General features: G+C 36.7%; 1 long non-coding RNA gene across 2 annotated transcripts; it reads left to right on the plus strand.

Annotated features, from left to right (window-relative positions):
* Positions 1-2,482: 2,482 nt before the first annotated feature.
* LOC124299149 (uncharacterized) lies at positions 2,483-4,567 on the plus strand. 2 transcript variants are annotated; one of them, XR_006906946.1, is made up of 4 exons: positions 2,483-2,618; positions 3,274-3,373; positions 4,051-4,212; positions 4,474-4,567. It is a non-coding gene; the product is annotated as an uncharacterized LOC124299149 (long non-coding RNA). The 2 variants fall into 2 exon arrangements; XR_006906947.1 differs by lacking the exon at positions 2,483-2,618 and adding an exon at positions 2,794-3,146.
* Positions 4,568-13,189: the final 8,622 nt, after the last annotated feature.

The following is a 13,189-nucleotide window of genomic DNA, read 5'->3' on the forward strand; positions in this document are numbered from 1 at the left end:
TCGGACTGAGCCCATTCGATGACTCTCGCGAAAATACGTCGATATAGTGCACCAAAAAATTTATGCCAGCACTTTTCAATGTGGCGAAAATTTTCGCCAAAAATGCAGAGGGGTTTGCCTTACTTTTTTTTCATTCTCGGAGCCGAAAATTTTTTGTTTCAGATTCGATTTGAATGACCCTCTTCTTACTAATCGGACCCCCAGGAACTCAGAAAACGCAGCGAAAAAAGCGTGGGACCAACAGCAGAAAAGTTACGAAGGAAATCTCGTTTTTCGGCTGTAACTCTCAATCCGTTGATCGCCGCGTAATACGACTGCGCCTAATCGATTCCTTTCGCAAAATTACGTCGATATACCGCGCCAAAGAACTTATTCCAGTACTTTTCACAGATCAGATTCACGTTTAGATTTAGATTTATTCAGAACATCATTCTTGCATTGTACATGTACGTTGTATTCCACTATTTCGATATTATTGACAGTTCTCTATACCTGAGCATCTACCTGCTTGTGTGAATGAAGTTTTTTTTTTTTCTTTTACAAAAATTTCATTTCAATGGCAATTAATAGGTCAAGTTCTTACGTCTGCGGCGCTGACGAGCCGGCGCTTTTTAGACCGGTGGTGCGCAGATCGACGCGGACTAGCGAGCAGACAAATCGCCTTTTCAATCCGACAGCTATCTGAGCTATCTACGAATAGTCATGTATACACAAAACGTAAAAGAAAATTATTCACGCTCACCTCAACCTTAACAATAGTATTCTCTGAAGGCGTTTGCTAAACCTTCTTCATTTGTTTCGATTTCTTGTTAGCCTGCATGTCTTAATCTTAATTTTGTTTGTTTCCTCTTTTTTTCTTTGTTCAATCTTATTCTCTCTAATGACTTTCCATATCCGCTTTTTATAATTTCCTGCCGCTTCTATTTGTTTCTTGTAATATTCATTTTTTCTTTTGTCTATTACCTTCATAAGAGCTTTGCGGTATTTTCTGTATTCCGTTTGCGCGGCTTCATTAAACGGCTCACTAATCACTTTTTTGGCGAGCTTATTTCTGTGTCGAATTGATCGGACGAGGCTTTTTGTCACCCACGGTTTCAGTTTAATAATTTTATTTTCATTCCTTGTTATTATTTCTTTGGCGTAGCTTCTTCGACCGCTTTCTGCAGAATGCTAACCAAGTTTTTGGTAGCTTTCTCTACGTCCTTTCCGTTCAGCACCTACCCTCCCATCTTTCATTTTGTGTTATTTCTGTTAATTTGTTGTAATTGATTTGATACACGTGTATTGTCCTTTTCCGGCCCATTTTTGTTTTTCCGATATGTAGTATAGTTGTATAGTAATCTGTGACTTTCGTTTTTAGAACAGATGCAGATACGTTGTTTAGAGTTCTTTTTTTAACGAAAATGTGATCAATGCACGAACTTGTATTTTCTGTTTCCCTTGTCGTTGTTGTGATAGCTGCTACGTATCTATGTATTCCATAACATTAATATTCATAACTACTACAAGAACTTTTCATTTGCTCTCTCGATCATGAATTTTCGTGGTCATAGAATCGAAACGCTGTTTTAGCTAGTCGCAAGTGAAGTATCTACGTTGGGTAGAGAAGCAGAAATGTTTTTCGAAAAGTGTTCGTATGGAAAAATATTCAGAGTAACTGTAATACATCACGGATGCGCTAATTTTGATCGAAATGAAACAGATGCTCCGTATATAAGACAATATTTAACGCAGTGTCCTGATTTAAACACCTAAAAAGGTGATTGTCGGCGATTTTTTTTTCATTGATAGAGAGAGATAGAACGAAGCTTCTTAATACTTCGAGTGTATTTTAAAACACATTTGAAAGGTACGAGCAAAAGTTTTTATCATACAACTGTCGCAGAACGGCAGCGTTATTAGCTGACCCGTTGACTAGAGAATATATCTTTAGTCAACAGCTGACCATCGATGGGCCTAGCCGATTGAGTCTGGAATAGGCAAGGAAGATAAAGTGCGTATTTCTTGTCCGAAATGTAAGAACTAAAATCATTATACATCATATCTTATCATCATACATCATACATCATACATAGTATTGAAGTTCGAAACCAAAGTTTGGATGTTCGGATGTTCAGAAAGTCAAAATTTTTTTTCTCTTGACGTCTTCAATCTATAGTGATCAGCTAGCCGAATTCCTCAGTCTGGAAACAACCGCGCGGTAGAGAGGACGTACGAGAATCGCGCTCCGCAGATTTCGAGTACCGGGTTCTTTACCTCCTGGATTCTGCGCTCCGGGTCCGTTTCGTGGCGCAACTCGAGTTCCAGGAGAAGCGCGCGGTAGTTTCCATGCTCCAGGTCCGCTACCTGGTGAAACTCGACTTTCAGGACAAGTGCTCCGTAGTTTCTGCGCTCCAGGTCCAGTACCTGTTGAAACTCGACTTCCAGGACAAGCGCTACGTAGTTCTGACTGTCCAGGTTCTTGACCTGGTGACTTTTGACCTTCCGGACTAATTTTCAAGTTTACAAGTTTGATTATTGAAAACGTCATGTTTTGTACCATCAAACCAAAATGCATGTTTCAGATAACACTTTGAATCGGAAAAAACCGAGCGACCAGGACCAACAAATTGCAATTGGTGAGTGTTTGGCATTATATAGGTACATAGGAATAGATGACAATAACGTCGTTCAATTAGAGCTAAAATTGCTGTGGTTAGTGTATCAGATCTGTTAGCACTTAGCTGGTTGTTCTGTGGTATTTTTTGTGGAAATTTATTATCATAAAATCACAGTACGTTATACTTACATGCATCTGTAAACGTGATTTGTAGTATTATATAGAAAAAATCTTACGAGCAGATTCGGTTTACGTCACATGCACAAAGACGGTGTTCATTCTGTATACTGTGAAGCCAATACCAGAATTTTTTGGGGAGTCATCGTATCCCAGTCTCCCCTACAACTGTGTTATGTGTTAAAACACTGACAACGAGTAAGCGAGCGCACGAGCAGAAAAATCAGTTACACTAGGCATCCGACCACGAGCGAGCTTTAGCGAGCGAGTGTTTTAAAACTTGTTATTTTTAATTCGCGCACCATTCTATTATCGATGTACCAAAATAACCCAAAAGGCAGTAATCTCGTGTTAATTGTCGAGCTCAAAGGTAAAACTTAACGATTTTTTTCTTCTGAACGAATATGAATGTGATTTAACGTATTTTATGAGTTTCTTAGTTCATCGATGATGAAAATATATGTCAATTCGAAGTAATTTTAGTTTTTACGTTTCAGACAAAAATTACGCACTCCATCTTTCCGGCCAATTCGAGATTCCAGCGACGAGGTGCTTCAATGACCAACTAATGACTTCGCCATTTTGCGACAATTGATGGTAAATAAATTTTTCTTGTACTGTCCAAATGCGAGTTGAACTACACTCGAAATTTTAAAAAGCTTCGTTAGTCATCTCCCTATAAAAAAAATAGCCGACAATCAACGTTTCGCTTGGAACTTATCGTATTTGATTGATTAAAAAAAAAAATATATGTACTTTTACCGATTTTTCATATGGCAGCATTTGAAGAATCCGGTTTCCTCTTTGAACCGACATGAAAGATAGTTTTTCTCCATTATCTGATTTCATTATTGACCTTTTTTCGGTGTTACTTGAAATTTAGCTATATAATTATTGATTGCTTTCAGCTTTTAACCATTTGTATGCTATAATAGTACAAAATTAATAATTATAATCAACTATTTTCGTGTCAACCAATAAGAAAAAGCTATGTTACTATTTGTGCACGGTGAGCATAACATTTTTATGATATTTAATGGCAATTGTAATTATATTTCATCTTGAAATTTTTCAAACTTGTCATGTTTACAGTAAATTATTTCAATCCATTTTTCGCGGAAGCCCACATTTCGTAGCTATCAATGCGCTAGAGAAATTTCTATAATTTCTTATAATTTTCTCATAATCTTCTTAGTCAAACCTGTATATGAAAAAAATATATTGATCCTCAGACAATATTTTCCACGTGTTGTAATACTGAAATTATTTATTAGTATTCGAGATATGACCCGAGGTGGTTGGAGGTGGTCGGAAGTGTTTAAGGGAGGTTGCGGGGGATCGAGGTGGATGAGGAGAAGGACGGAAAGGAGGAGGAGGAGATAGATGAGGAGAAAAAAGTGGACGAGGAGGACGAGGATAACGAGGATTTCTGCACTGTGAGTATAACATTTTTATAATATTTCATGGCTATTGTGATTATATTTCATCTGAAATTTTTTACACTTGTCATGTTTACAATGAATTATTTAAACTCATTTCCCGCGCAAGTCCAAATTCTGTATCTATCAATGCGCTAATAAAATTTCTACAATGTTTTATAATTTTTCCATAATTTTCGTACAATGTGTCTATGCAAAAATTACATTAATGCTTACACAATATTTTTAATGTGTTCTAATACTGAAAACATTTATCAGTGATCGAGGTATAACCCGAGGTGGTTAGCCGTGGTCGTTAGAGGTGGTTGGCAGCGGTTGGAGGTGATCGGAGGTGGACGAGGAGGAGGACGAGAAAGACGAGGATTTGTGCTCGGTGAGTAAAACATTTTTATAATATTTGATGGCAATTGCAATTATATTTTATCAAAAATATTTCAAACTAGTCATGTTTACATTAAATTATTTCAATTCATTTTTCGCGCAAGCACATATTCAGTAGCTATGAATGAGCTCATATAATTTAATATATTATTAATTACTTGATTAATATTCTTATAATATTTGATGGCAATTGTAATTATGTTGTATCTGAAATTTTTCAAACTTGTCACGTTTACAACAAATTATTTCAATTCATTTCTCGCGCAAGCACATGTTCAGTAGCTATGAATAAGCTCATATAATTTATTATATTATTAATTAATTAATTAATATTCTTATAATATTTAATGACAATTGTCATTATATTTTATTTAAAATTTTTCAAACTTGTCACGTTTACAACAAATTATTTCAATTCATTTCTCGCGCAAGCACATGTTCAGTAGCTTCAAATGCGCTAATAAAATTGATCATATTATTAATTAATTAATTAATTATATTAATCCTTGAACAGTGTTTTTGATGTGTTCTTATACTAAAAATATTCATTACTATTCAAGGTATAACCCGAGGCAGTTCGCGGTGGTTGCGGGTGATCGAGGTGGGCGAGGAGGAGGACGAGGATGACGAGGACTTGTACACTGTGAGTATAACATTTTTATTATATTCATTAGAGTAAGAGTAGGATCAGGAGTAGGAGTAGTGGGAGTTGAAGTAGAAGTGGTAGAAGTCGGAGTAGGAATAGGAGTAGTCGTAGTAGTAGGAGTTGGAGTGGAGTAGGAGTAGAAGTAGATGTATGCGGGGAGGGGCGGGGAGGGGATATTATCATATCAAGTTATCAGTAATAAGCAATTGCGGGTAAAATATTAGCTTACTTTTGTAAGTATTTATGAATATAGCCTCTACGAATATTCATTGTTGGTATATAAGGTCTGGCAACGTACCTACTTTCTGTAAGAGATGTTGAAGATTTTCAACACAATTATGTTTCAGTTCTGTGCCCCACCTATAGTGATCCACTAGTACATATCCTCCGACGTGACATCGCTCCGCTACGTATGAAGAAGAAAAGATTTATAAAGATGCAAATTGCTCCTCTCTTCTTGCCATTGTGCTTTCAGCCATTGTTGTGCTGTGTGTTTAAAATTTAGGACAGTATATAATAAAGAATAATGGGTACAGCTACGAATACAGCACTACAATAAATCTTATAGAAATGAGCTCTCATTGAGATTTATCTGTATTTATAACTCGACGCGAGAAGGCAAAAATCAATGTAATGCCATCTGTAAGGTAATTGGACTCGTATTTGCACTACGAGAACTCGTTGGGCATTTTGCGGTGAAATTTGAAAAATTGTTGTACAAGAAATTAAATAACTATAAAAATGGATAAAAAATATTATCTCTAATAGTGAATGTAGCTAATACAGCTTTAACCGTATATTGATTATGTTAATGATCTATTGTGACAAGATCGGAATTAAATAAGCTCTCTAAATACTCTTTTCTAGTCTATTAATTTATATCATGTATATGTAAATGTATATTTCTTCAGTTTGTACAATCACTGCACTAGGATTACCCTTGCCATGTTTTATGGTGCACTTGTGTAATTTGTATATTATTAACCTTACGTTTTACTCCATTTGCGACAAGTTGTTAGTGTTTACATTTCTTGGCAATTATTTATGTACATGTATGTGTATATATGTATACGTATACTTATGCATGTGTATATAAATGTATACACATATTTAAAACTAGACTTTTACAATAAACACAGAGGTCTTAGTATATTCACATACGGATTTCTGTGTATAGGTGTACTTGAACTGAAATATCCTTACCTCTAATACGGATTTCTTCGTAATTCGCATTTGTTTTTGTAACCCAATGTCCTACGTATAATGGCAAAAATCGAGATCCAACTTAACTGAGTCTCAAAGCCCAGTTGACATAAAAGCAGCTGTTTGATAGAAATTATAGTTTGTAGTTTACACAGCCCATTGCATGATATTTCATTATAAATACATATGTTTCAATGTATTTAGGAATAATTTATCAAATGTACAGAGGTCATGTGCAAATAATAAATGAATTCGACCGCAGTTTGATGTATTCATTGGAGCTTTAACAATAAATTTAAGCTTTGTTACTTCTTTTCTTTTATTATGGATAATCAAAAACATTTGCGACTATTCGTGCTGTGGAAGCATGGGGATTAAACCAAATGTAGCAAAAGATTAGAAACAGTGTATGTAGAGTACGGGTATTTTTCTAATAATGCAAACACGTGCCGCGAGCTTAGTTTTGACATATCTAGAATACCACGCCTTGCGAATTAGCTTTCCAGACAGAGATGAATGATGAATTTTAAGGACTGCATTATCGTTGTTGAATACTCTATGCTTTATGGGAAAAGAAAATCTGTAACGATAAAATTGATGCACCGGATCGTCGTCGACTTTAACTTTTGAAATGTCCTACCATTTCCGAACACCTCCAACCATCCTATCTACCTATATTACTAGATTAGCTATGATATGAAAAGAGAAGTATTTTTCATTTCGAAATGGGATTTTATTCGACGCGCGCTCGATGTATTCCATAACATTAGTATTCATAATTATTCCAACAACTTTTCATTTGCTCTCTCGATCTTGAATTTTCATAGGCATAGAATCGAAACGCTGTTTTAGCTGGTCGCAAGTGAAGCATCTGCGTTGGGTGGAGGAGCAGAATTGTTTTTCGAAAAGTATTCGGATGGAAAAAAATTCAGAGTAACTGTAATACATCACGGATGCGCTAATTTTGAACGAGATGAAATGGATGCTTCGTATATGAGACAGTATTTAACGCTGCGTAGTGGTTTAAAGACCTAGGAAGGTGATAGGGAGAGAAAGAACGACGCTTCTTAACACTTCGAGTGTATTTTAACACACATTTGAAAGATAGGAGCGAAATTTTTCATCATCCAACTGTCGCAGAACGGCAGCGTTATTAGCCGACCCGTTCACTGAAGAATATATCTGCAGTCAACGGCTGACCATCGAAGGGACTGGTCGCTTGAGTCTCGAATCGGCAGGAGAGATAAAGTGTGTATTTCTTGTATGAAACGTGAAAACTAAAATCATTATACATCATATCATATCATCATACATCATACATCATACATCATACATCGTACATCGTACATCATACATCATACATCATCATACGTAGTATTACAGTTCGAAACCAAAGTTTGAATTTTCGGATGTTCGGAAAGTGACGTCACCAATCTAAAATCGGCTAGCCGAGTTCCTCAGTCGGGTAACAACCGCGCAGTAGAGCGGACGGATGAGAGTCGCGCTCCGCAAATTTCGAGTACCGGGTTCTCAACCTCACGGATCCCGCGCTTCGGGCCGCTACGTATTTCGAGTACCGGGTTCTCAACCTCCCGGATCCCGCGCTTCGGGTCCGCTACGCGGTGAAGCTCGACTTCCAGGATAAGCGCTCCGTGGTTCCTGGTTCATGTTTACAATAAATTATTTCAATTCGTTTTTCGCGCAAGCCGAAATTCAGTAGCTGTCAGTCCGCTAATAAAATTTCTCGACTTCCAGGATAAGCGCTCCGTGGTTCCTGGTTCATGTTTACAATAAATTATTTCAATTCGTTTTTCGCGCAAGCCGAAATTCAGTAACTGTCAGTCCGCTAATAAAATTTCTCGACTTCCAGGATAAGCGCTCCGTGGTTCCTGGTTCATGTTTACAATAAATTATTTCAATTCGTTTTTCGCGCAAGCCGAAATTCAGTAACTGTCAGTCCGCTGATAAAATTTCTCGACTTCCAGGATAAGCGCTCCGTGGTTCCTGGTTCATGTTTATAATAAATTATTTCAATTCGTTTTTCGCGCAAGCCGAAATTCAGTAACTGTCAGTCCGCTGATAAAATTTCTCGACTTCCAGGATAAGCGCTCCGTGGTTCCTGGTTCATGTTTACAATAAATTATTTCAATTCGTTTTTCGCGCAAGCCGAAATTCAGCAGCTGTCAGTACGCTAATAAAATTTCTATAACTTTATAATTTTCTCATAATCTTTTTGGTAGAATATGTCGATAAAAAAATTATATTAAACCTCACACATTATTTTTGATTTGTTCTCATGCTGAAAATATTTATTAGTATTCGAGGTATAACTCGAGGTGGTTGGCGGTGGTCGTTGGAGGTGGTTGGGGGTGGTTGCGGGTAATCTCGGTGATTCAGGAGGAGGAGGACGAGGATGTGTGCTGGGTGAGTAAAACACTTTTATAACATTTGATGGCAATTGTAATTATATTTCATCTGAAATATTACAAACTTGTCGCGTTTACAATAAATTATTTCAATTCATCTTTCGTGCAAGCACATATTCAGTAGCTATGAATAATCTTGTACAATTTATTATATTATTAATTAATTAATTAATATTCTTATAATTTTTAATGGCAATTGTAATTATATTTCATCTGAAATATTACAAACTTGTCACGTTTACAATAAATTATTTCAATTCATCTTTCGTGCAAGCACATATTCAGTAGCTATGAATAATCTTGTACAATTTATTATATTATTAATTAATTAATCAATATTCTTATAATTTTTAATGGCAATTGTAATTATATTTCATCTGAAATATTACAAACTTGTCACGTTTACAATAAATTATTTCAATTCATCTTTCGTGCAAGCACATATTCAGTAGCTATGAATAATCTTGTACAATTTATTATATTATTAATTAATTAATTAATATTCTTATAATTTTTAATGGCAATTGTAATTATATTTCATCTAAAATATTACAAACTTGTCACGTTTACAATAAATTATTTCAATTCATTTTTCGTGCAAGCACATATTTAGTAGCTATGAATAATCTTGTACAATTTATTATATTATTAATTAATTAATTAATATTCTTATAATTTTTAATGGCAATTGTAATTATATTTCATCTGAAATATTACAAACTTGTCACGTTTACAATAAATTATTTCAATTCATCTTTCGTGCAAGCACATATTCAGCAGCTATGAATAATCTTGTACAATTTGTTATATTATTAATTAATTATTTAGTATTCTTATAATATTTAATGGCAATTGTAATTATATTTCATCTGAAATATTACAAACTTGTCACGTTTACAATAAATTATTTCAATTCATTTTTCGTGCAAGCACATATTTAGTAGCTATGAATAATCTTGTACAATTCATCATATTATTAATCAATTGATTAATTACATTAATCCTTACACAATATTTTTGATATGTTCCTATACTAAAAATATTCATTACTATTCCAGGTATTACCCGAGGTGGTCGGCGGTGGACGAGGAGGAGGACGAGCTGGACGAGGAGGAGGACCAGGTGGACGAGGAGGAGGACGAGGTGGCCGAGGAGGAGGCGGGGTGGGTCGTGGGAGAGGACCTCTCCTCTCCTCAGAGGAGGGGAGGGGGCGGGGCGGGCGGGGAGGGGAAGGGACGGGACGGGAAGGGAAGGGAAGGGGTAGGGGAGGGGTGGGCGGCGGGGAGGGGCCGGGAGGGTGCGGGTGGCGGGGAGGGGCTGGGAGGGGGAGGGAAGGGAGGGCGGGAGGGAGGGAGGGCGGGCGGGACGGCGGGAGGGAGGGACGGCGCGGGGAGGTGTACTTCTCTATTAACTCTAACGGGCTCGCATCGACATCCGTCCTCCACTCTCTCCCTCCCGCCCGCCCTCCCCCCCTCCCTCCCTCCCTCCCCCCCCTCCCTCCCTCCCTCCCTCCCTCCCTCCCGACCACCCTTCCCTCCCCGCCACCCTCCCCCTCCCGGCCCCTCCCCGCCACCCTCCCCTCCCCGCCCCTGCCCCTTCCCTTCCCTTCCCTTCCCTTCCCGTCCCTTCCCCCTCCCCTCCTCTGAGGAGAGGAGAGGTCCTCTCCCACGACCCACCCCGCCTCCTCCTCGGCCACCTCGTCCTCCTCCTCGTCCACCTGGTCCTCCTCCTCGTCCAGCTCGTCCTCCTCCTCGTCCACCGCCGACCACCTCGGGTAATACCTGGAATAGTAATGAATATTTTTAGTATAGGAACATATCAAAAATATTGTGTAAGGATTAATGTAATTAATCAAATGATTAATAATATGATGAATTGTACAAGATTATTCATAGCTACTAAATATGTGCTTGCACGAAAGATGAATTGAAATAATTTATTGTAAACGTGACAAGTTTGTAATATTTCAGATGAAATATAATTACAATTGCCATTAAATATTATAAGAATACTAAATAATTAATTAATAATATAACAAATTGTACAAGATTATTCATAGCTGCTGAATATGTGCTTGCACGAAAGATGAATTGAAATAATTTATTGTAAACGTGACAAGTTTGTAATATTTCAGATGAAATATAATTACAATTGCCATTAAATATTATAAGAATACTAATTAATTAATTAATAATATAATAAATTGTACAAGATTATTCATAGCTACTGAATATGTGCTTGCACGAAAGATGAATTGAAATAATTTATTGTAAACGTGACAAGTTTGTAATATTTCAGATGAAATATAATTACAATTGCCATTAAAAATTATAAGAATATTAATTAATTAATTAATAATATAATAAATTGTACAAGATTATTCATAGCTACTGAATATGTGCTTGCACGAAAGATGAATTGAAATAATTTATTGTAAACGTGACAAGTTTGTAATATTTCAGATGAAATATAATTACAATTGCCATTAAAAATTATAAGAATATTAATTAATTAATTAATAATATAATAAATTGTACAAGATTATTCATAGCTACTGAATATGTGCTTGCACGAAAGATGAATTGAAATAATTTATTGTAAACGTGACAAGTTTGTAATATTTCAGATGAAATATAATTACAATTGCCATTAAAAATTATAAGAATATTAATTAATTAATTAATAATATAATAAATTGTACAAGATTATTCATAGCTACTGAATATGTGCTTGCACGAAAGATGAATTGAAATAATTTATTGTAAACGTGACAAGTTTGTAATATTTCAGATGAAATATAATTACAATTGCCATTAAAAATTATAAGAATATTAATTAATTAATTAATAATATAATAAATTGTACAAGATTATTCATAGCTACTGAATATGTGCTTGCACGAAAGATGAATTGAAATAATTTATTGTAAACGCGACAAGTTTGTAATATTTCAGATGAAATATAATTACAATTGCCATCAAATGTTATAAAAGTGTTTTACTCACCCAGCACACATCCTCGTCCTCCTCCTCCTGAATCACCGAGATTACCCGCAACCACCCCCAACCACCTCCAACGACCACCGCCAACCACCTCGAGTTATACCTCGAATACTAATAAATATTTTCAGCATGAGAACGAATCAAAAATAATGTGTGAGGTTTAATATAATTTTTTTATCGACATATTCTACGAAAAAGATTATGAGAAAATTATAAAGTTATAGAAATTTTATTAGCGTACTGACAGCTGCTGAATTTCGGCTTGCGCGAAAAACGAATTGAAATAAATTATTGTAAACATGAACCAGGAACCACGGAGCGCTTATCCTGGAAGTCGAGAAATTTTATCAGCGGACTGACAGTTACTGAATTTCGGCTTGCGCGAAAAACGAATTGAAATAATTTATTGTAAACATGAACCAGGAACCACGGAGCGCTTATCCTGGAAGTCGAGAAATTTTATCAGCGGACTGACAGTTACTGAATTTCGGCTTGCGCGAAAAACGAATTGAAATAATTTATTGTAAACATGAACCAGGAACCACGGAGCGCTTATCCTGGAAGTCGAGAAATTTTATTAGCGGACTGACAGTTACTGAATTTCGGCTTGCGCGAAAAACGAATTGAAATAATTTATTGTAAACATGAACCAGGAACCACGGAGCGCTTATCCTGGAAGTCGAGAAATTTTATCAGCGGACTGACAGTTACTGAATTTCGGCTTGCGCGAAAAACGAATTGAAATAATTTATTGTAAACATGAACCAGGAACCACGGAGCGCTTATCCTGGAAGTCGAGAAATTTTATCAGCGGACTGACAGTTACTGAATTTCGGCTTGCGCGAAAAACGAATTGAAATAATTTATTGTAAACATGAACCAGGAACCACGGAGCGCTTATCCTGGAAGTCGAGAAATTTTATCAGCGGACTGACAGTTACTGAATTTCGGCTTGCGCGAAAAACGAATTGAAATAATTTATTGTAAACATGAACCAGGAACCACGGAGCGCTTATCCTGGAAGTCGAGAAATTTTATTAGCGGACTGACAGTTACTGAATTTCGGCTTGCGCGAAAAACGAATTGAAATAATTTATTGTAAACATGAACCAGGAACCACGGAGCGCTTATCCTGGAAGTCGAGCTTCACCGCGTAGCGGACCCGAAGCGCGGGATCCGGGAGGTTGAGAACCCGGTACTCGAAATTTGCGGAGCGCGACTCTCATCCGTCCGCTCTACTGCGCGGTTGTTACCCGACTGAGGAACTCGGCTAGCCGATTTTAGATTGGTGACGTCACTTTCCGAACATCCGAAAA

The sequence above is a fragment of the Neodiprion virginianus genome, chromosome 2 (genome assembly GCF_021901495.1).
Source record: "Neodiprion virginianus isolate iyNeoVirg1 chromosome 2, iyNeoVirg1.1, whole genome shotgun sequence".
NCBI classification, from domain to species: Eukaryota; Metazoa; Arthropoda; class Insecta; order Hymenoptera; family Diprionidae; genus Neodiprion; species Neodiprion virginianus.